The following is a 25,394-nucleotide window of genomic DNA, read 5'->3' as shown; positions in this document are numbered from 1 at the left end:
CTAGAACCAGCAGTTAACATGGTGTCTAAGATGTAGTCAATAAATATGAAATAGATAAATGAACACATTTCTAAGGAAGGGCCAGGACATGAACAATAGAAAATTTTCATTTTCAGTCACAAAGCCACAACAGACATAAAAATTATACAGACAACAAGTGCTACAGTCATTCAAAGAAGGCATAGAATAGATACAACAAGGATCTCCTCTATGGCACAGGGAACTCTACTCAATATTTTGTAATAACTTATAAGGGAAAAGAATGTGAAAAAGGAAGCACTGTGCTCTACACCTGAAAGTAACACAACATTGTAAATCAACTATACTTCAATTAAAAAACAAACAGACAACAACAACAACAAAAAACCAAAGAGGTCTTAGAAGTTCTTATGAGATTCCATAAGAGAAGACAAATGAGGACGGGAGAGATGGCTTTTGAATCAATACAGAGGAGAAGTCACAGAGAAACTTGTCTTTGGCCTGAACTTGAGTTTCCATTAAGATTGCAACGCAGGGATATTACAGATGAAGGTAATCACATAAACTTACTATACTGAAACTTGCAGAGGTTATGAGTATTGTTCAAGATCCCAAAGAAAGTGCATTGTGGAATCAGAATTTTAAGTGAGGCCTAATGAACTAAAAACAAACAAACAAACAAGCCCTTCCTGTGATACCACGTTGCCTTTGAAGTTGTTTTTTTGGTGGGTTGGTAGAAGCTGGTTCCAGTGTTTCTTGCAGGAATGACTAGTTCTGTCCCCCCGCGGCCCCCCACCCCCGAGTTGATCCTCCAAGTCTCCTTTAGAATGGACTTGCTAAAATGCAGACACACAAGTATTCATGACGCCTATGTCCAGTCATTTCTTCTGCCATTGCCTACTTCACTTCTGGATTATATGAACAATTCACTGTCTTCATTTTCCCTCCTCCAAGAATTCCTTTCTCCCTATGGGGCACCTGGGAAACTCACTTCATTTTTCAAAACTCAATTTACATATTATGTCTTTTGTGCAGTCTTCTTTTTAGTGTTGTGATCACACGCTCCTTTTTGCTGCCCTTGCACTTCTGCATGCCTGATTGTTGCACTCGCTACACTGCATTGTAATTTTATTTTTTACATATCTCTGTCTTCTCCTGGGCAACATTCCTTGGGGCCAGGGACTACCTTTTTTCATCTATTGATGTTGCCTTAGCATGTTACTTGTTGTGAAGTAGTTAGTTATAAAAATGAGATTTGATTAAATTGAAAATTGTTATGTACCTATTAGTTATTATCATTTACAGATATAACAGGAAAAAATATTAATGTTGGTGCTGAAAGTTCACTTCTAGTAAATGGTGGTGGTACTTGACTTCACTTATATTATTTTCCCCACTATTTTATATCTTTCTACCTGATAGCTCTTCTTTATTTCCATCTATGTTTCTTTATTACTAAACCAAGGAAAACAGGGATAAGGGTAGGGCTAGGCCATACTTGGCTGGAATAGTAAAGAAATTGTGTGGGGTTTTGGTGAGAAAATCCTGAAGCATACAGGTCTGCATCTTCCCTTTGAGGCACGTGGAGGGGTCTGCTTCTAAACAGTTTTATTAGCAACTAATCAAGATGCTTTTGCACAAGGCTCCTGATTAGCTGTTGGTACACTAAGAGTGAATCAGAGTTAGTGTAGTTTCTGATTTCTTTTACATTGTCAATGTGGATGATCATTTTTTACTGCTGGGGGTGGTGGTGGTGGGGAGTGAGGGAATGTTCCTTTCCTGCTCCTGATGTTTCAGTCCTGTCAAGAGAGCTCTTAGGGTCATTTCAGCCCTGCTTCTTTACTGACTCTGCCCCAGGGTGATCAAGTGACTTATATAGAAAGCGTGAAAAGAATTAAGTGAGCATGCTTGCCTTGACTAATTCTGTTCTCTCCCTTGAGAGTGTGAGTGAGTGTCTTCTTGTTTCTCTCATTCTGTGTATTACTAGTTAGTAAATCTGCCCAATTCTGGGGTTCCGTTATGTGATCATTTCATTGAAACTGGATTCTCAAGCCAGGGTTATCAACAGTAACAGGAATATTCGGCCCTCCATCTTTTCTCTTTTATCTTATTTCCTAATTTATTCCAAACCAAATGGAATTAAGGCATTGTACTTGCTGGAAGGTAATTAAAAGACCCTAACATTTGGTGCATTACCTGGGAACACTGAGAAATAAAAAGAAAGGAGCAGACATTTTGGAGAGGAAAATGTCCATGTGGAAAATATTTTGATACTGCCAAGGAAGGTAGTCTAGTGCCTTGGTCTTTAATGTATGGTGGGATGTTGAGACCTTTGACTGTTTGAAAATATTTAGGTTTGTGCAGTAAACTGCTGAAGCCTAGAACAGGTTTAATGCATGCTGTGTAAGTGTCCCGTGCTTGCTGGGAGACTAATCAACTTGGAGGCTTAACACAATAGAAATTTACTATCTCACAGTTGTAGAGGCCGGAAGTGTGATATCAAGGCGTCAGCAAGGCTGCTCTCCCTACAGGTGCTCTATGGGAGATTCTATCCCTGCCTCTTTCAGCTTCTGGTGGTGGCCAGCTTCCTTGGCTTGAGGCCACGTCACTCAGTTTTTGTCTCTGTCTTCACATCACCCCCTTTCTGTGTCTGTATCTTCTCTTTTGTCTATCTCAAATGTCCCTCTGCCCTTCTTGTATAATAAGTACAATTTTCATTATATTTAGGACCCATCCAGATAATATAGGATGGAAATCCCATCTCAAGATCCTTAATGACATTTGCAAAACCTTTTTTTTCAAATGAGGTAACAGTCAAGGATTAGGACATGGATATATCCTTTTGGGGGCCACCATCCAACCCACTATACCAGCCATAAGATACTTTGATTTTGGCTGATGGCTGCAGCTTATGGTGTGGCAGAGTGGCTGTTTCTTTAGAGCCACTTAAGTAAAGGTCTGACATAAAGAAAAGGGGCGTTAGGGAGTTGCAGGTGACTGAGCAATACCTGGAGCGGAATGAATAAGGCACCTGGAGGGTCTTTAGTATACAGACACCTTTACCTGGCACTTGACATGAGAGTGTGCAGGAGTTTACAGGACAGGAAAGTCTCAGGCAGCCGTCCACCTTGCCTTACTCTTCAGGTACAGTTTTTCCCAAGCAGGCTTGACTGAGACAAAAACTCAACTGTAAGGAAAACATGTTTTGTAGAACTTGTCGGCATTGACACATATGGTCTACCGTAGGCTCAAGTGACTCCCTTTACATGTGGACCCAAGCTGACAACTGGATTTGTCAATTATGTTGGAGAAAGAAATGCTCTTAAAGGCAGCCGCCTTTGGTCTATGCAGTTCCATAGCAGGAGGCAGTGAAAATGGCCGTGGCGGCATAGGATTGTCAAATCTACACACCAGAACTGGAGGTGTAATGTCACTCGACAGAAGCCATAATCAGTTCAGTACTGCAGTGTGAACCACAGGGTCGTCAAAGAGGAAGGATAACTCAAGAGTCCATGTGTGACAGATGCTCAGGGCTGTGCACTGCACCTGGCAAATTCATAGTGACAAATCAACGTCAGGCTTCAGAGATTCCTCCTAGTTCGAAGTTCGCAGGTCAGAAATTTCAAATAAATGGCATAGACTAATGGACATCCTAGTGAGGCTAAAACGAAAGAGACTTTATCTTTCTCTCAAATGCCATTGAGTTTCTGCTATGTTCTTTGGTCAAATTCTGTACTGGATTCTGGGAACAAAAATGTGCCTAGTTTCACTCTTCTAGGAGTGGGGGCTTGGCTTGCTTTTGAGATTGTTTTTAAATTTTGGGGATAGTGCTGTAAAATCAAATTGTATCTTAGTAACTCTTTAGACTCTTTAAAAGCATGGTTCATGAGCGGCTTGATAAACTGATAAAACAGCCAAGGCCCTGAGAGACCCACACCCGTGTCAGTGACAGAAGTCCAAGCTACAGATACTGAAGGAGCCCTCAGTCCCATTCAGGCAACGAAAGCCCTGTCGCTGAGAATGAACCAAATGTACATTTGGGAGGATTGTTTATGGACATTTAGGACTTTGGATATTTAACCCACAGTAACAAGGAAACTTGATTTCAAAATTGGACTTTGATACTTTGGGACCTTAATTCATAAGAGCGTTTAATGTGTGCCCTTTTAATTTCTCTGTGAAGAATTTGATACTGGCAAAGGTGTACTTCCAAATTTGCAACATTTCTATGATTTCTGAATTGTATTACTGGATGCTTTTATGTATTTAATCTTAGTGTATCATTTAACCTCATCAATTTTCTATGGTTAGCTGTGCTGTGGATGGCTGGTAGAACAAAAAGTTGTTTCTGATCATTGGATATGAGTAGCCCTGGAGTTAATTTAAATTAATGCAATTTCTCACCCATATCGGAGACTTCTGGGATGAAACTCTAAGTCATCCACCAGCAGTTCCCGGAAGCCACTCAAATGAGTAGCCCCATAAAAGTGTGAGCGGGACTGTCCTGATAAAGGTCTATTATTTTTCCTGAAGGGAGAGCCATATTCCATTAATTACAGGCTTAAAGGCATAGTTGAGTGGGTTAAGAGATTGAAAAAAACAGGGGAGCATTAGTGACAATTTCCCTTCTCGTTCCTAATGGTACCAGCATGTGAAGGGAATTTGATTAGTATAACTTTTAACCTCCCTGCTCTTATATTCACTGACACGGGCTAGGTGAGGTGACCTACGTGACTGGCAAAGTTAGGAAGAATAACTGACCATGCTTTGCTAAGCTCTTCTTGCCTTCATCTTGGGAGTGAGTCTGGTGATAGACAAAAGTTCTCTGCTCCACTGTGGACATGCCCCTTTCACATGGGTTTGCCTGGAACCAACTTGCTGCAACAAAGTGGGTAAGTCTGGATAATTCTAGAATTCAGTTGACAGACTCACTTGGCTGTCTCATGAAGCCCCTTTTTCCAACATGGGCTCTAACAGTAAAAAGTGACATAATGTGTGGGCTCCAGTGCAAAATGAAAATATAGTGCCTCTTGTTCAAACTGCAAAGAAAAAGTGTTGTTGAAAGTATTTGCACTGGGGTGCATAGTGTCCTCCCCAAATTCATGTTCACCTGGAACCTGTGAATGTGCCCAAGTAAATTCTTTTTTCAGATAGAATCGAGATAAGATGACATCATACTAGATTAGGGTGAGCCCTAAATGGGTTCTATGGGTTGTTCTCTCTTCTCTTTTTCATATATGTCATCTTTTTCAGCAGAAGGGTTTGGCTAATATTGGGAAATAAAATGAGTAAGAAAGGATATGATAAGATTCCTTGGACATTCTTGTTTCTTAAAAAACAACTGCTTTCTTTCTGTGTTAGAAGTAAGTTCAGATTCAAATGGAAAGCATGGCCTCCCGGAGCTGTTAACACCTTCACTTAGTCTTGGATGTGACCAGTAGCACAGAATTCTGGTGGAATTCAGTAAGACTCCAAATGGGTACCAAATAAGCATGTCATGGAAAGCACACCATGAGCAGGGTGAAAACTAGATGTGAATGGGGCAGCAGGAATGGTGGCAGACACACATATTGCACATGTCCCCTCTGCTCATGCGTATATTTTATTGTCCCATAAACTTTACTAACAAAACGTAAGTTCAAAGATAAAATCATTAAGAATTTCAAGACATCAGTAGCAGAGCATGAAACCAAGCAAACGTGGGGCCCTTCTGAGCATGGTTCATGCGGAACTTGATCAACTGGTAAAAGAGCCAAGGTTCTGAGATACCCACACCATGTCAGTGACAGAAGTCCAAGCTAGAGATATTGAGGGAACCCTCAATGCCATTCAGGCACTGAAAGCCCTGTCACTGAGAATGAACCAAAATGTAAATTTAGGAGGATAATTTATGGACATTTAGGACTTTGGATTTTTAACCCACAATAACAAGAAAACTTCATTTCAAAAGAAAGTGTGAGGTCTTCAAGTTTGCTTTGGTTATTGAGGGTCCTTTGTGGTTACATATCAATTTTGGAGTCATTTCTTCTATTTCTGCAAAAATAGGGGATTTTGATAGGCATTGCATTAAATCTGTAGGGAGCTTTGTGTAATATGGACATTTTAACAATAGTTCATGAACATGGGATGTCTTTCCATTTATTTATGTCTTCCTTAATTTCTTACAATAACCCTGTAGTTTTCAGTGTACAAGTCTTTCATGTCTTTGGTTAAGCTTATTCCTAAGTATTTTATTCTTTTTGATGCTATTGTAAATGGAATTGTTCTAATTTCTTTTTCGGATTGTTCATTGTTAATGTGCAGAAATGCAAGTGATGCGTATATGTTGATTTCATATTATGCAAACAAACTTTGCTAAGTTGTTTTATTAGTTCTAATAAATTTTTTGTGAAATATTTAGCATTTTCTACATCTTTTTCAATAGTTTCCCTTTCAGCCTAAGTGTATCCTTAAATCTAGGGGACATTTTGACTTCCATCTTAGGCTTTCATCTTAATTCTCAATTTATTCAGAGTCTTAGTTGGTTAGTGTTCTCCTTATTGTTTGCCACTTTGGAGAATCCAACAAAATGTTCTACTCAAGGTGAGACCTCTTTTCTCTTCCACCTCTGAACCTGAAAATCACTTATTACTCACTTCATTTTCTTAGAACATAGCATTCGAAGTTTAAATGGTGATCTTTCTTAAAGGAGGTCAATATGCTCACCAAATTCAAGACCTCTGGTGAGTTGTGTCAAGTGTGTAGGAATCATATTAACTTGTTGGTTGTTAGCACCCCTGGAAACATTTCTAAAGTGGCGTTTGAGCTTGATATTCAGGTTTATTGGACACCGCGTTAAAGAGTTTAACAGAATAAGAGTAGGCTGGTCTTTCCTAAAGCAGAGTTTATCCAAGGATGACCTTGTAGCCACCTGCATCAGGCTCATCCTCGTTGAGTCATTGAGTGCCCTCAACCCCCCTAAACTGTAAACTCCTTATAGACAAGAATTATGTTTTATAGCTCTTGTTCCCCTTCCCTATACCTAAACATGCCTGGAATAGAAGGTGCCTCTACGAACAGGTGTTGCTTTATTTTAAACTACATTAAGTACATGTATATTTTCATTTTCCTCTGGGAAAGGAGGCTACATTCCACAGGATTCAAATATCAAGCCTTTAAACTTCCTTGAACCCATAGATATATAAATAGTTGCATAACTATCCCCCCTCTATACAACTCTAAGATGATCATATCAAAGTATGGTCATCATTAATTGTTTTTCATTGCAAACAGATAATAAGCAAAGTGAAAGGAACTTCTTCCACCAAAGTAAAGGCCAAAGTTCAACAAGTCAAATTAATATGGGATTTGTTACTATTCTAAATAGTAAAGAGCACTGACAAGAAATATCACAGTGCTGGTTGCTATTATCATCTTTTCATTTTCCATTACAGTTGTTTATATTATCTTCATGGGATTTCACTGAAGTTATCAAGGTTTTTTAATAGTCAAATTAAAAAACAAAATCCCTTGAAATGCCAATACAAAGAAAAATGAGTCAGAACATGAAAAAATGTTTTAGACAAGTTGACAACATATATTCTTTGCTCATTTCTCTTTTTGAGACAAGTTCCATCTTATTCACATCCACATGTACAATAGACTGAATAAAATACAACCCCATCACTCGATGGTGATAAAAAAGGAAAGACAAGCTGGGTCCAGAAAATTCCTCTATTTATTCCTAGTATCTTGTTGCATCTGGCAAAAAAGAGCATTTTGAAATATTCTCTAAAGTTTTGTATTTTATTTTATAATAATTTGCTTATTTATCTCAATGTAAATATTAAAAACGCATGAGAAATAGTTTAACATTTGGCATTTGACTATTCCTATCTATTTTCTTAATGTTTCCTTTGCGTCCTATGATGATCTTTTGGGATAGACAGCACATACCACTCTCATACTCCCCAGACTCTACAGCCCCATACACATGCAAAATAGCTTGTGGGGATGTGTTAACATACACTTGGTTGAGGCAGGAAGGCTGTAGAATACATAGTTTTTACACCTCAACATTTTAAGTGTTTTTGGAAAGTAACCCTAGTTTGAGTGCAAGATCCATCGATTTATCAAATGCATTTCAGGTATACCTAGGTATGTCCAGTAAAATGGTAAGACTATATTACTGGGAGACTATTTACATGAGCAAGTGAAAAGACATCAGTGAAAGAATATATTATAACCAAGAGCCAGATATAATATGTCAATCAAATAGAATGTAGATCCCAGAAACATATCCACACATATAAGGACAATTGATTTTTCAACAGAGCTGCAAAGCCAATTTTGAGGAGAAAGGATAGTCTTCTTGAAAAATGGTGCTGGAAGCATATGGCACACGGATATTGTGCATAGATAGCCATATGCAAAAGTATGACCTTTGATCCCTACTTCACACCATATAAAGAATTAACTAAATGTAGATCAAAACATAAATCTCTAAAACTTGGACAAAATCTTTTTGATCTTGGGTTAAGCAAAGATTTCCTAGAGATGACACCAAAAACAAGATCCATAAAAGAAAAAAAGTGATAAATTGGGTTTCATCTTTGGAAGCCATTATTAATAAAAGAAAAGCCACAGGTTGGAAGAAAATATTTATAAATTATATACCTGAAAAGACTTGTGTCTCTAACACATATAGAACTCTCAAAACTCAGTAACTAGAAAAATTTTTTTAAATTAACAATATGGGTAAAAATATTTAAAAAGAGACCCTGCCAAGGAGGTGTACGGATGCAAATAAGCACATGAAGTTGCTCAATGTAATGAATTATTATCTAAATGAAAATGAAAGCCCCAGGAGATGCCACTACACACCTATTGAATGGCTAAAATTAGAAAAGTCCAACCACACCAAGTATTGGTGAGGCAGTGTAGGAACTGGAAGTCTTTTACACTGCTAGTGGGAAGGAAAATGGTACAGTCACTTCAGTCAACAGTTTGGCTGTTTCTTTATAAGTTGAACATACACCTACCGTATGATCCAGCCTTTATGCACCTAGATATTTATGCAAGAAAAATGAAAGCATATGTTCATACAAAGACTTGTACGTGGATCATCATAGCATCTTTATTTTTAATAGACAGAATTGTAACAACCTCGAGCACCCATCAACAGGCAAATGAATAAACATACTGTGGTATACTCATACAGTGAAACACTACTCAGCAAAACAAAGTGATAAACTATTGATACCAACAAAAATATGAGTTGCTCTCAAAATAATTACATTGAGTGAAAGAAGCCAGATAAAAGAGTCCTCACTATGTGAATCCATTTATATAAATTTCTAGAAAAATGCAAACCCATCTCTAACGATAGAAAGCATATCAGTGGTCACTTGGGGATGTGGAGGGGTCAAATGTGAGGGAAAGAAAGGGGCTTTATGAATGAGGCATAAAAACACTTGCAAGTGATGGATATGTTCCTTTTCTTGATTGTGTTGGCAGTTCCATGGGTATATGCATATTTCAGAACTTAAATTGTGTTCTTCAAGTATGTGCAGTGTACTCTGTGTCTGTTCTATTTAACAGAGCCACTAAAAAAAGGCTAAGAACAGACGTTTGTCTCAACAAATAAATGTAGCAAAGAACAGAAAAGTCAAGTACAGTATGATCTCTGCCAGTTGAATTTTCCTATAGTTTATTTCCCTCAAAAAATATATCCCAGTTCTTAAAAGAGATGGGACTCTTAATAAAAGGTAAAAAAAACCGGCAAAGCCATCAGCAGGATGAGCTCCAGCCAATTTTCAATTGTGAGACACTAGGTGCATGGTGCAGACATGCTAGGATGTTTGTTCTTCCTGCCCAATATTTTAGAGAGGATATTAAACACCCCCGTTAAATGCCTGCAAGTGATGGCCAGAGTGGAGTTTGGAGAATGATGTCTGTGGTCTTTAATATGGTTGTGCCTTTGTAAAGAGTCTCACTCAGAATTTCCAGGGTAACTTTGGAGTCAATTTTTTTTGTTGGTTTTTGGATGATATATATGTCTAACTCACCTCAAGAATATATCCACGTAGACTTGAAGTTAGGGACCAGCTGGTGTAAATTTGTGTGGTTATCTCCTGACCTAACCTTTTAGCTTCTCTTTGTTCCTTGATTGTAGTTAAACTTCATCTTGCCTCAGGGCCTTTGTATTTGCTGTTCCCATGTTTTGGAAATATTATTTCCAGAAAAATTGTCCATAAATGGTTCCTTTCTATTCTTTGGCACTCATCTCTTAAAGATATTTTTTCCTTGATGGTTCTACTAGCCTAACTTAGTCCCAATTTGTCAGATTACCTTACTTCTTTCACAGAATAATAATAAAAACAAATATTTTCTTTGGTGTCTCTTTGTATTTAGATGAACTTCTTCCCAAAGAACTCAAGCCCCACAGTGACAGAGGTTGTTACCTTTCTTATCCCTTATTCTGTGTCTTAGAACTGTGGCTGGCATGTAGTAATCACTCGAGGCCTGTTGACTGTGTAAAGAATATGTGAGTAGATTAACAGATTTGGAGTTATTTGAGGTCGCTCTTAATGATTGCTGGTGTTGGTGATTAAATTAAAATTGTAGGTTTTAGAGTTGGAAGTGATCTTGCTGAGTCTCACAGCTACGGCAAAACTCTCCCTACTGTAGCATCCCTGACAGATGATCAAGTCTGAGCTTGAATAAATGTATGTGAAAGACCCTAACCAGGGCAACCTCCTAGCTTTCTTCAAGCAGATCACAACCTTCCTTGGGAGTTTGCTCCCTATTATTCAGCTGTAATTAGGAGAAAACGGTTTGATTTACCCAGAATCATCTTCTCTCAGTCTCCTTGTTCTAGTTCCTAGAGAATAGACAGGACAGAGTTTCCTCTAAATTACATCCTTTGGGTTTGCATTCCTGCTTGTAACAAAATAAGCACCATGCTATGGCAAAATTCCCCTTGATTGTCTGCCACTTGTTGCTACATTCCTTGTTAGTGTTTAGAAATAATTTTTCTTAATGTTCCACATTATAATTGATGGAGTACAGAAATAAAAGAGATCTCGGGGTTATGTCAGAAGCAATCAGACAGATATTTTAACTTACGCTTTTAATGTATTTAATGCTGACACTGTGAGGAATTGAGCAGTATAGTCACCGCGTTATTGCCATTGCTGAAAAAATGTATTTATGGTGAAATTTATGGTAACTTTGAAAGCATTAGCTGATGGGGGAATTGTCAGCTACATCTCAGAGCTCTGAGCATTTCTCCAAAAGTTGTGATACGAAACACCTCTGCCTTTTCTTGTATTTCTGTTATGTTCAGCTGCTTCACAAAAAGCATTCTTCATATTCCTGAAATAATGATGGGCTTAGTTGAGATTCTTTTGGGTCCTAAGGGACCAACATGTGTGCATAACAGTGTCGAGTTACACAGAGCCTGGATGTTTAGCTCCAGACTGAAAGCCCCATGGAGTCGTTTTTCACATCTGTTCACCAATGTGTATGAATGGGAGAAAACCAAAGTTCTGGCTCGTTCGATCAAGGGGAGCCACACTCCTTTTACTTTTACTGTGACAAACAAGTAAAGAGGTGTAAAATATCTGAAAACAGCCTCTTAGGGTTTGGTAGAACGCTTAAGTGGGATGTAGAGAATATACAACAAAAAGAAAAGCAAGTGAGTACTGCTGGCAAACTTTTTCAAGGACAGCTAACAAAATAATAATAGTAGTAACAACAATAGTAAGATTGATTTTAAAAGACTTAAGAGTAGCATGGATTCCTAAGCACTACGTGTATTAACTCCACGCCACAGCTCTGTAAAATGGGTGAGGTTATTAAGCCCTTGTTTTTCAAAGAGAAAGTGAAACACAAAGAAGTAACACTCCTGAAGTCCCACCACTAATAAGTGGTGGAGCTGGGGAAAAAAGATCCAGGCAAATTAATTTCAGAGTTAGTGCTCTTAACCAGTAGGTTATGTCCCACAGGTAATATTTGCACATTTTGAAATCACTTTACAAATACTCTTTTTACCCCTAAGGTACACAGGGAATACCCAGGGAAATTGGCATTATAATTATTTTTATATCTTTGCCAATAATCTGTTAACTTTTGGCAGTTCAGTATCCTTCCCCAACTTCTTAAAAATTCAGCCTACAATCCAAAAACATAAGGGCTAGTGAAAATAAATGTCTTGTAAATCCAGTTCAAGAGAGCAACTAAAAACTAAGGCCCCAAGGATGTAAAAGAGAAAGCAAAAGAAAAGAAGAGACAAGAAGCCCAAACCCTATGGTTAAGCTCCACGTTGTTAGGTAAAGGGGCATTTAATTAATGCTTCTTTAATACCTTGTGCACAGAGGCATGGCTCTACAGAAGCCAAGGAGTCTCCCTTTCATCACGGATTCATGGTATGCTTCTGGCAGGGTCACTTCCTTCTTTGAGCCTCAAAGCTTTTCATCAATACAGTGAGGGAATTGGAACAAGGTTAGCTCTCACAAGCCAGCTCTCATGTTCTCTCATGTTACCTGTGAGTCTAGGTAAGTGCTGAATGTCTTTAACATGACAGATTATATTTTTTCTTAACCATTTCTCTTCTCCTGATTTTTACATAATTTCTAATACATAGTAGAATAGTAGAGAAGAAAAAATACCACACTGAAAAGTAACTGATACACTAACTTTCCATTCTCATTTCACTGCCAATTCAGCCAAAAGCCTTCTGTAGAATTCTGATGCAGACCATAAAAACACACTGTAAGTGTTCCAAAGTCTTTTCCATATTTGGTAGTCCTGTGATTTCCATTGGCAGAACTGTCTTGGACTGTCATCTGAAAATCTATCAAAAAGAAATTAAGTAATAGGAATTCATATCAATAGTATTGGAGAAAGAAATCCTTGAACTTATCTTACTGTGTGAACCTTCATCCATGTACAAAATCAACAAACAGGTTAAACTTTAAAGGCAACATATTGCCATGAATAGAAGGGAGAACATAACACAAATAATATACAATGCTAACATTATGTACATACACGTATATACAAGTGGTCTTGAAATATATTCCCAGATATTAATTGGATTAAAGTTTGGGGCAATAAAGCATTTTTTCTCATAGAGAACATTATTCTTTAAGGCACATACAGACACACATATCTGCCCTGCTGGCCTCTCACAGTTTCAGTTGATTCCCCAGTCATGTCCCCAGTTCATTTCCCCATATATTTATTCTCAGATTAGTGATTTTTGAACACGTGTTCGTCTCTTTAGAAATACCTGTGCCATGACCACAGAGTACTCAGATTTCTTTTTGGCATTTGGTGGCATATGATGGGGAAAGTGATGAGTTGTATGACAGGAGAGGTACAAGGTGAACCTTAGAGTAAGTAAGACTTTATGCATAGTTCTTAAGCCCAAAAGGAAAAGAGAAGGATAGCAGCGAAAGTCATTGGAATAAAGGACCTCTCAGATGAATCAGCATTAGGATAATTCATTGGTTATTGACTGTCCAGTCATTTTTGGTTATAAAGTATTCCTGAGTGACTGCATCACTTTATGAAAGGATCTACCTAACTATAGCTTTCTTTTGCTGGAATTAGTTTATATGGCAATAATATGCATAGAGAATGGCAATTGTGAATTCATGTCTTCCCCAAATTGAAGACACTCGTTAAGGTACAAGTTTCCCCAAGACTGCAAATGATTTATCCATACTATACTAACTGAGACTGTGGCTTACCATTCTTGTTTGTTAAAGGAGATAATAAGGCTAACTTTGAGTAGAGTAATAGCAGGATACTTAGAAAATACTTTCAGGTTAAGTTTTGTAAACAAAGTTCAGTGTTTACCCACCAAAAGCAAATCAGCTCATTTAGTATTGCAGGAAATGCCTTCATACTTTTTCATTGCCACTAAAGGAATTTAAAACACCTGTTGGATATATTCCCTCCTAGAATGCCATTTGTATGCTTATTTCTAATAGGACCTGTTATTTTAAATGCAAACTCATATTATAAGGCTCAGAATTGATACTCAGTATTTTTAGTGATCACATGGTTTAGGGTTCTCAGATTTGGGCTCAGACTTGCATCTCAAGCATTGCAATCTGGGCTTGTTAGATGATTTCCTTGCAACCAGGAAAAATTGTTTATCTGAATCTAAAGTCCAATTAAAGAAATGTGATAGTGGTGATAGTGGTTGATGAAGCAGACTGGCATAGCAGCTCGGGCAATTATGGACAAGTTACAGTTAACCTCTCTGTGCCTCAGTGTCTTCCTCTGAAACTGAGTTTCTTCATCAATGGGGATAAATACTGGTACCAATCTGACAGAGTTATTGTAAGAAATGAAGGAGTTCACAAATTTCCTAAAGGCTTAATGTTTGGCTTGCCGTTACTAAATGCTGGTAATTATTAGTAAAACAATATCCCTCTATTATTTATTATATCAAAATAATAATGATAAGGGCCTGTTATTTTAGTAGTTCTATTTTTTGGTCATATAGTTTAGACTAACTCATATTGTTTAAATGTGAAACCAAGAAGAAAAACAGTTTTGTTTTGTTTTTTAACCTGGTCAAGGAACCCAAATCACCTAATTCAGAAATGTTTCTAACTTGGCATCTGCTTTGGATCTGTCACAGCCAGAGAAAGTTTATTGTCTCAGAAAGTGACAGCCTTGTATTTGTGTATCATAAAAAAGAAGATACATGCTAGATAAGATATATATACCCCTTATCATAGTCATGCCACATAGAGTGCAAAACTATTCCTGCTGGGTTCAAACATTGTGATCCAGAGCCTGCCATTGCCTATTATCAGGAGCAGGAAAGCGTAAGAACCGTATGTGTTTGCCCTTAAGTTGGTCTACAACACAGATACTGTCGATCAGCCTCTGATAGTACCCTCCCCGTGGACAACCTTCTGTGCTCTTTTGAGCATGCTCAGATGGAGTCTACCATCAGTGTGGTGGGAGTTCACTTCGCTTCAAGTGTGTCCACGTTGAAGGGTAAAATGAACAAATACTAACCAAATTTGTGGCTGTCCAAACTAGGAAAATAGTTAAAGAATCAGGACATGAGGAATCAGGCAAATACTCATTTGGCGTCAACCCAATAAAAAAGCTTCTTGGTGAGAAAAAAGTTGCCAAAGATGAAAGCCCAGAATAGTGCTACTTTAGCCTAACCACAGTGTCAAAGTGAATTACACACATACACACAAACGCAAAAGGAAGCCCTCTTCACACTAATGCCCCAAAGTCCTTTATGGGTCTTCAAATTGAGCAGATTAGGTAGGTTGATGGTTGTCCTTTATTGTCCTTCATTGTTGCTTTTTTTGTGGTCATCCATGTACAATGCTTGGCGTCAGTCTATTTATCTCTTGTAAAAATAAAATACAGTGTGTGTGTGTGAAAAAATATATATATATAACACCAAAGGCACAATCCATGAAAGAAAGAATTGATAAGCTAGACTTCATTAAAATAGAAAATTTCTGCTCTGTGAAAATCACTATCAAGATAATGAAAAGACAAGCCACAGAGTGGGAGAAAACATTTGTAAAAGAAGCATCTTGTTAGGATAAAGTGGCAACTTGCAAGCTTCTTACATGTGCAACTGGTGTAATTTATTTTGGTATGTAGTGTGAGGTACAGACTTTAGTTTTCAATGGGTGTGTAGTTTTCTAGGCATCAGTTTTAAAGATTATGACTTGACTTTATCACAATCAAACTTCCCAGACATACTTAGAACTATTTGTGGATATTCTTTTCTGTTTAATTTGTATATGTGTTCATTCATGTAGTAATGCTACAATGTTTGAATTGTAGTGGCTTTATAGTTAAGTTATATAGCTACCTGCTAATTAACAGATACTCAACTTCTAATAAAATTTATGACTTGTACCTGAATGCCTCCAGATTATTTTCTTCATTCAGACTCTTTACTATTCACTCAATATAAATTCAGAGCTGATACATTAAAAACTGAACTAAGGTGGCTAACATGTTTTAGTTTTCATCTATATTCCTAGATTTAAAATATGAGAAAGTAATAGAATGCAACATTTTAAAAAACCTCTAATGACTCACATTTGCTATCTCTAATTAAAACAGAATACCCTATGGAATATCTTTGCATCATTTACCCAGTTTCATTAATTCTGGCTGCTGAAGTTAATTTCAATTCACTCTGGTAAAATGAGAGCTCAGTATAAGCTTTTAGCATACTCAGTGAGACTTACAAATAGTCATCTGCTAGGTGATAAACAGTAAACAGTCTTGTTTATTGCAAATAATCTTAGCCAATAAATGTTATTTATGCTCCATTTAAGAATAAAGATGTTAATCTGAGATCACAAAATGATCTTTTTGTTAAAGCTAAAAGCAATTCTGCTTTGATTAGTTGCAAATGCAAATATTACCCAACTTCTTTCTCCTTCTTTGATAGTTGTATAGAAATAAAACTAAACATAAGAATGTAAGCCAAACCCACTACAAATGAAACTGCACTACAGGCCCAGTATCTTCAGTGATTTCTAGATGATTTCTATGCTCAAACCTTCATTCTATCCTCTCTTCCTAAACAGAATTGGTTTTTTTTCTTGTTTTGTTTTTTGGTTTTGAGTCACTTTTATTACACAAGGGATTCATATTCTTTATAGAGAAATCAAGTAATCAAATAATCCAAAAATAGATTAAAAAGCAGCCATAATTCCACCTCTCAGATATATTATCACTGTATCTAGTTTATAGTATAGCTTTCATATATATATTTTTAACATCTTTATTGGAGTATAATTGCTTTACAATGTTGTGTTAGTTTCTGCTGTATAACAGTGCCTCAGCTATATGTATATATATATCCCCATATCCCCTCCTTTTTGCGTCTCCCTCCCACCCTCCCTATCCCACCCCTCTAGGTGGTCACAAAGCCCCGAGCTGATCTCCCTGTGCTATTTGGCTGCTTCCCACTAGCTATTTTACATTTGGTAGTGTGTATATGTCCATGCCACTCTCTCACTTCGTCCCAGCTTCCCCTTCCCCCTCCCCATGTCCCTAAACAGAATTTTAAGAAGATAGCAAAGATAAAATGAGAATCTGATTTAGACTTAGGTCCCAAATTTACAGCTTCAATGATTTAGGAAAATTCCTTGGCAACTATACTGAGCCTCAGTTTTCACATTTGTAAAAGGGTGAGGATTAAAAAAACTGATACTTCTGGAAATGCCTGTCATTCTGATTGGATATTTTTTAAATGTTAACTGAAATTTAAATTATAAAAAGAAGATGACAAAAAGGCCTATTATCATTTTATTACCCAGATAAACCCTGGTGGTCCACTGATAGGAGAAGGGGCTTCTCTAAGTAGTTTTCTTCATCCTGATTTCTAGACACTCCCTTCTTTAATCTGCTTTTGGAGGCAGCGGGTGACATTTTGGCAAGTTTTATTCAATTTCTTTATGCCTTGATTTTAGGAAAGAAGAATAGTAGCTGTGCTGAGCTCTGCCAGGTCAGATAGAATTTTGGAGTATTCTCTTTCTCTCTCTTGTAGACAGCCACTGTCATTTGGTAAACCATAAGCCTTCCTTTGCTTTGACTGTGGTTAGTGTGTTTGCTGGATTTCTAGAATATATATTTTAGTGTTTACTTGTTTAGATTGAAAAGATTGGGCTATATTTTTAAAACTTTATTCCTTCATTTTGGAAGGTCTTTTAAGTTGTGATATTGCATGCAAGAGAGCTAACAGAATTCTGGACTCCATATTTTCGTTTTTACCTTTTTTTTTTTTTTTTTTTCTCAGACTTTGAACCAACAATGGCTAAGAATGAAAGGAACTCAGACCCAAATATTTTTTCCCTTGTAAAGCACAGAGAATATGGTAAAAAATGAAACTGGGAAATTGTTTTGCTCTCTTCCTCCTCCTTTTTGGTCAGTTACCTCAGTCGTCCACCTCACTTTGTATTTCTAGCCTGGCTTCAGAAAGACCTGAATTGGATGAACTACACACTGTTGGAGTAGTAGATTGCTAGAAGGAACCAAGATCCAGACAACCTTAAATGGCGGCTTCATGGAATTATATTCAAGAAGGATGGTCCAGCCAATTTCCTCACTTCCATTGTGAAAGGAGTTCCCTATTCCTAAGAAAATGGACCTATGTCCGACTGACACAGAAGATGGAGATTTATCCCAGTGCATTTATATATGTATATATATTAAAATTATGTATATATATATATATATATATATATATATATATATATATATATATAATGCCTAATGGAAATATCTCAGATGGTCTATTTTGTGTTTTTTCTTTAATTTTACTTATAAAATTGTGACCATTTTTTAACTCAAAAGAGGAGAACCTTAAAAATTAATTAAAAAGACATTCTCACTAGTCTAAGGTTCAGAGTGACTTGGCAGAGAAAATTGCTGAATGGTTAGATAACAGTGCTGGTATGCTTAGCTACTGTAACACTTTCCATTTGAGTTTCTCTTCTTTGAAATTACAAGAACTATATGACGCAAGAGAAAGATTGATAATTAGGAATATTCTGCTTGCTTTTTATATAGCTTATTGAAGAACATTTTAATTAATTATTTGGAGGTCATAGGAAGGAACCTTCATGATCTAACTTTTGAACAAGTAGTGTTGCAACACAAAGCTATGACTTCAAATTAAAAAGGAAATTTGAAATGACCTATTTCTTTTGGCATCTCAATCCAGATATCTGTCAGTAAAATGAGTCACTTTTCAGTCAAATGGCTGGTCAGCAATATAATTTTTTATTGGGAAGCTGAAAGACACCATTGCCAAACAGAGCATCTGCAGTGTTAACATCTATATTTGAGCATCTTTCGTTTTCCCAAGGGGTGCAGCTGAGAAGAAGGAAGGCAGAGAAATGCACTTGAATAAAGCTTTTCAAGATGGATAGAACAGAGAGCATTCCCAGAGGCAGGTCAAGTTCAACCCAAGAACAACTCTCTCAGTGCTTTCACAACTAGTTAAAATACAAGACCAGTAGTAACTCAGCTCTCAAATCAGTGCTGAAATCAAGCAGAAGGTTGTTAATATTGATATGGTTAACATACATCAAATAGGATTACTGAATTTTCTGAATCCAAAAGTTCTCCACAGTGTTGACATTTCCTTACTGAACTCCCAGGACTGTTTGGTTTCAAAGGCTGTTGGGCTCAAGACGCATTTTGTTTTAAATAATCCTTCATAAAAAGTTCAGCTTTCAGTCTAATATGATTGAAACCCAGCTTGAGTGTGTTTTATAATGCACTGAACTGGAAAGACTATGGGCATTGAATTATTCAAAACATGGTAGGCGAAGGACTGATATGTGGGGAGGAGGTGATCAAAGAGATCAGCGAGACTTGCTATGTCTTGTTATCTCATTTTATTTACCTTTTAGAACTCTTCCAAATATTAGAGGAAAGAAATCAATATCAATTTTCACCTGTCACGTTCCACCCTTCAATTATTAATGAATGTCAAATTTGACCACAGTTTTCTGTACCACCTGCTCTGCAATAATATTTCTGAGCCTTTATTAAAAATGTAAAATTGTCATTGAATTTCCAAATATGATTCTCCAGTGGCTAATTCAGCTTGTTTTATTAATAAGCAAGTTCCGATGAGTAATACTAATTTAATACGCCTGCATGTAAGGTTAAAGTGTAAATTATTCCTGCCGAAGGTGATGAGATATGACTGCGATGTGGTGGTAGGGCACTCACCTTCCTGAACGAACCCTGCAAGCACACAGTTCTTGGGAGAAACCAGTACTTCATATAGTAGCAAATCTGATATTATTTTGCATGTCTCCTGTAGCAGTGGAATGCACACACACACACACACACACACACACAAACATGATCATGGGTGAAAAAACACACATGCGCACCTTAGATGCTTACATTAATTTCTGAATATAGTTCTCCGGAAAGAAAAAGCTTTACTGATGATTTGTATTTTTATAGTTTATTATTTTATCCATACTAAAACACTTCATGAAATCACTTACTGTTTTGTTGTCCATGGAATCCTTTCAATTTTGAGATGCTAAATAGAAATCGAAATAATGATTATAGTCCTTGGCCATGAAAGACTAAGTTACAGAGAACCCGGTGACTGGAGGTCAGAGCTGCCACGGAATTATTCTCTGCTCCAGAGACCATTAGAATATCACTGTGTACCCACTTAAGGATAGAATGCTGCTACTGAGAAACTAGCTCTCTTTTATTTCTACTAAAAGGAGAGAACAGTAGGGGACCTTGGCTGTGTGAGTGTATGAGACTTTCTCTGTTTTGTACAATAAGCCAAAAACTATACATGAAATAGCCTCGGGCCTTTTGTCTTTTGTACCCAGCTCTTTCCTGTATTGCTCCTGATCAATTACACTTAAATCAACAAGAGTTGCTTGAACATTTTGACAGTTATGTGCCCCATACCCTGAAGCATTTTTAAAGGGTTACTGAGATAAAGCTATTTCAAAAAATACTCCCTCCAAATTTTTTCAGGGTGGCATCAATGAAAGTAACTTAGAGGAAAGAAACTAGACCTTGAGTTCCTGGCCTACCACTCTAAGGCCAGGCAAGCATAAACCTTCATAGTAAAACCTAAGTTTGCTCCCAGTTGAGAATTTGGTTTCCATGGTCTTATATAAAAAGTATATGGAGACTTAAATTTCCTATAAGCCCTTTCCAAAGAGTAAATACAGTTGATCATTCGTAAGAGATGATGAAATTACAATTTTGTTGAATAGGTGGAATATATATTATATATAATATACATATTTATTTTTAATATATATATAAAATACATAAAGTTACTATTCAGAGTCCTAAAACATGGATTTTTCTTACTTACCAAGAATGAACAGTAACTTGATCTCTAAACACAATAAAGCACCTGGTCATAGCAGAATCATAACAAATATTTGATATCAGAATGAATTCACTGTTTAGGTGTAAAGAGGGAATACCTTCAGTTTTCCTCTTTCTTGTACCCCATTATTATATCCTGGACAGAGGGGATTTTCTTGATTTTAATCTAAAGGAGAAATGTTCACTTTTGTTAAGATGGAAATTGACAACCTCAGTAGGCAGAGGCACTGTTTTTATTTGGCTGAATTCATGTTTCTAGTGATAATTCAAGGTGTAATAGGGTTTTCTCTGCCACTCCAAAATCTGAAAATGATAAGCATCTCACCAGAGTTTCAGGACGACCCATTACCTATTCTGTGGAAAGGATATTCAAAATACCATGCTTCATCAGTGTCTTCTTTGACTTATTCATCAATGGACAACTACTGAGTTAAGACAATGTCTTATCCTTGCTTCAAAAAAACAAAAACAAAAAAACCCCACAAACACAAAAAAACTGTTAACGATGAAAACTTATTATGCCAGGCCTTAGTATGTCCTGACTTGGAAATTTAGTTTCAGAGGCTTTTGTGAATGTACCAAGGAAAGAGGACCTAGGTGTATCTTATTCCCACAGGCCGCCAATAAATATTTGCTTAACGGAGAAAAAATTAATATATAGTATAGGAGAGAACCTGACAGATGCTTAACATTATTGAGTGATAGCAATGCCCAAACTCATCTGTGATCAAACACTATGAAAGTATCCTCCTAAGGATAAACTTATTACAAATAAGAAGTGAAAATTCAATTATGGAGATATTTTCAGTTTCAGTTCTGATATGCAAAAAGCTTGGAAGTTGTCACTGTATCTTGTCCTTACAAGATAATGCTGTACAAAATGAAAATCAATGACTTTTCTCAGACGTGGTTAATAAAACATGTAACTATGAAAGAATTTTAAAACTGTAATTATGTATATGTATATATGTGTCTCTGAAAAATCTGTGTCAAAGAAAACTGAGGCTATCAGTATGAACTCATTTACCTCTATATCTTCTTACCTTTATTTCCTCCCAAACTTACCAGTATCCATCCAACTCGAAGGATACAAGTGATTTTTATATACTGTGCAAGGTTTTTTTCTTATTCATATGTCCATGTTTCCCCAATTCTCTAAATTATTATCTACATCTTCAGGATCTCCTTTATCGGTTCCTTCATTTCAACATATAAAATATAAGTCCTTCTCATTCTAAAAAATTCTTTTTTGCTAATTATTTTCTCTTTTCATCCAAACTCCTTCAGAGCAGCCTATTCCCACTGTCTTCACTAGCCCCGCCTGGCCCCAACAGGCAGCCCTATGCCCTCAATTTATTGCCATCTGGCTTTCTTGTCCACCACTTCACTGAACTGCTCTAAGGTCACTGGGGACCTAAATCCAATGGACACTTACATTCTCTGAAGGATGATGCTGTCATCTACTTCCTCCTTCTTGAAACTCTATCACCTCTCTCCTTCCCAGAATTCTTTCTCTGCTTATTACTTAAACGTTGTCAGTACTCACAATTTTCTGAAATCTCATCCATTTTCATGATTTTAATGACTGCTGATATGTGCTGATGACATTCAAATTTTTATCTTTCCATGTCTTCACATGCAGGTTCAGTTATCTACCAGTTTGTCTCCTGAATTCTACAGGTGCTTTAAAATTCAACGTGTCCAGAACTAAAGTCTTTTCCCCAATTCAGTTCTTTATCTCCTATTTCCAAACTCAATGATACCACCACCCAACCTTAGTCACACAGATGGGGGTTTAGCCTCCGCCTCCTACTTCTTCCTTACTTCCCAAGATCAAGTCTTGCTTGTAATTTCCTAAATACAATTAGAACTTATTTCCTCCCTTCATCTATATCTTATTTCAGACCCCTTTCTTCTTGCTGTTACCTGGTCTAGAAGTTACCAAATTGCTGTTTGGTGGAACCAGTTGTTAGGCAGTTCTATTAAAAAAGGACTCTAGAGTCAAATAGCTTTGAGGATGGCTGTGTACCATACGCCTGCTGTGATGATCCAGAATGAACAGTAGCCTACAGCAGCCCCGAGAAGCTGTACAGTAAGCAAACCTGATTAACTTTACTTAAGCCAGGTTCTCCCTTCTGCCGGCCTATAAACCTTGCAGTAGGGGCAGGAAAGGAGGTGGCAGCGTGAAAGTTCCACTTGAAAATAAAAAACACTGCTCCTCAGAAGAGTGGGGCATAATTGTCTCCAGGCTTCTTCAAATTCCTCATCCATACTGACGTCAGTGGTCTAAAATGCCACCTGAACTTGTCCTTTCCATTCTTAGCTATTTTCTGAGGAAACCAGCTCCATGCACATGGATGGCTAAGACCCGCTCCCCTCCTCCTCGCTGCCTCCTTTAGCGGCGCTTGCCACTGCCTGGTGACACTGCACTGATGCTCCAGAGCCTGTGCCTGTGGCTCCGTAACACACCCCTCGCACACTCACGGCTCTGGACTTCCGCTGTCCTCTCTGCCTTGAGTGTCCTTGCCCTTCACCGGCTGACTCACCAGTTTTTCACGAGTCCTTTAAGACTTAGCTTAGGGACTGCCTCTTTCGATGACTTTTCTTTGCCTCACAGCTCCCCCTCTTCTTCCACAAACACTGACTAAACGCCCTGAATATGCCCGTCACAGCATGTCACATGCAGGATGAGATATCTGCTGTGTGTCTTCCCCTCTCATTCCACTGCTAAAGGGCCAACGCTACATCTTGCTCATTGTTTCACTCCTCTAACACTCAGTCCATGACGAATGAACTAACTAGTACTCTAGTAGTCCTCTTAGTAACAATCAGGCAGGACCTTTTAGAAGAAATCTGACACTCCAGCTTTTCTCTGATCTCACCTTTCAGTCTGATTGAACTAAAGACTTATCTGTGCATGTTTTACCAGGGAGACATAATTTAATCCAGAGATGTGTCATCACATACTCTTACATACTCTGCCATTTAAAAATTCTGCTCAGATGGGGGAAGGAGACAGGTGTGCTTTCTGACAGTCCCACTGTTTTGCACTTCTAGTACTCACTGGCTTCTCTCTCAGTGCCTTCCTTAAACCCTTCCTCTCTTAACAAGGAAACAGGATAACAAAGTAATTAAGAGCCTGGGTTCTGCCTATCTGTGAAAGAGAAACATAACCAAGGACATAGAGAATAGACTGGTGGTTGCCAAGGGGGAGGTGGTGGGAGAGGGTTGGATTGGGAGTTTAGGATTAGCAGATTCAAACTGGTGTATATACAGGATGGAGAAACAAAAAGGTCCTACGTGGGACTTCCCTGGTGGCGCAGTGGTTAAGAATATGCCTGCCAATGCATGGGACACGGGTTCGAGCCCTGGTCCGGGAAGATCCCACATGCCGTGGAGCAACTAAGCCCGTGCGCCACAACTACTGAGCCTGCTCTGTAGAGCCTGCGAGTTACAACTACTGAAGCCCGTGTACCACAACTACTGAAGTCCATGCACCTAGAGCCCGTGCTCCGCAACAAGAGAAGCCACCACAATAAGAAGCCCACGCACCTCAAAAAAGCCTCCACTCAGTGCAACTAGAGAAAGCCTGCGTGTAGCAACGAAGACCCAACACAGCCAAAAATAAAAAAATAAATAAATACATTTATTAAAAAAAAAGTGGATGTATTTAAAAAACCCCAAAAAGGTACTACTGTATAGCACAGGGAACTATGTTCAATATCCTGTGATAAACTGTAATGGAAAAGAATATGTAAAAGAATGTATATAAATGTATAACTGAGTCACTTTCCTGTACAGCAGTAATTAACACAACACTGTAATTCTACTATACATCAATAAAAAATAAAATTTAAAAAAACTGCCATAAAAATCATCACATAAGGGGGACTTCCCTGGTGGTCCAGTGGTTAAGACTTCGCCTTCCAATGGAGGGGGTGAGGGTTCGATCCCTGGTCGGGGAGCTAAGATCCCACATGCCTTGTGGCCAAAAAACCAAAACATAAAACAGAAGCAATACTGTAACAAATTCGATAAAGACTTTAAAAATAGTCGACATCAAAAAAAATCTTTTAAAAAAAAATCACATAAATCAGAAACAAATGAAACATAATAAAGTCCATACATTAAAAAAAAGAGCATGGGTTCTGGTCACATCCCAGCTTACCACTTACTTATAGCTGTGTAATTTTGGGTAACTCACATAATGTCTCCTCAGACTCCTCATCTATAAAAAGGGGGTGGTAATAATTCCCTACCTCATAGTGTTGCTGTAATCCATAAACACGGTTAAGTGCCTTGGTAAATGTTTGAGGCTCGCTGGTTATTGTGAATTAAAATATGTCAATGGCTTCTGGCCATATGATTTATAATAGTTTGACATTTAACCAAATGGCAAAACTATTCCATTTATTATTCCCATCTCTTTTTACCCCTTACCCTGTTTTGTTGTTTATGTTTTCTCCCACCACAGAGTGTTAGTTCCAGGAGGGTAAAGGCTTTATTTTGTTCACTGCTGAAAGCAA

At 37.6% G+C, this 25,394-nt stretch overlaps 1 protein-coding gene across 7 annotated transcripts in view; it reads left to right on the top strand.

Moving 5' to 3' along the window:
* Nucleotides 1–25,394, top strand: part of LOC309606447 (uncharacterized protein) — a 37,112-nt gene that overhangs the window by 10,830 nt on the left and 888 nt on the right. The window contains exons 3-5 of one of the 7 annotated variants that reach the window (XM_082343576.1): nucleotides 17,448–17,482; nucleotides 17,774–17,851; nucleotides 17,942–21,819. The exons of 3 other annotated variants lie outside the window; for them this stretch is intronic. The gene's annotated coding sequence lies outside the window, so the exon portion shown is untranslated. Of the gene's footprint in view, nucleotides 1–3,225; nucleotides 15,883–17,447; nucleotides 17,483–17,773; nucleotides 17,852–17,941; nucleotides 21,820–25,394 lie in introns of those variants that run through there. 3 more of the 7 variants (XM_082343575.1, XM_082343578.1, XM_082343577.1) reach the window with 3 other exon arrangements.

The sequence above is a fragment of the Balaenoptera borealis genome (genome assembly GCF_965194805.1).
Source record: "Balaenoptera borealis genome assembly, chromosome: 11".
Taxonomy (NCBI): Eukaryota; Metazoa; Chordata; class Mammalia; order Artiodactyla; family Balaenopteridae; genus Balaenoptera; species Balaenoptera borealis.
Note: the sequence above shows the minus strand (reverse complement) of the source record. Positions and strands in the feature narration are given on the sequence as shown.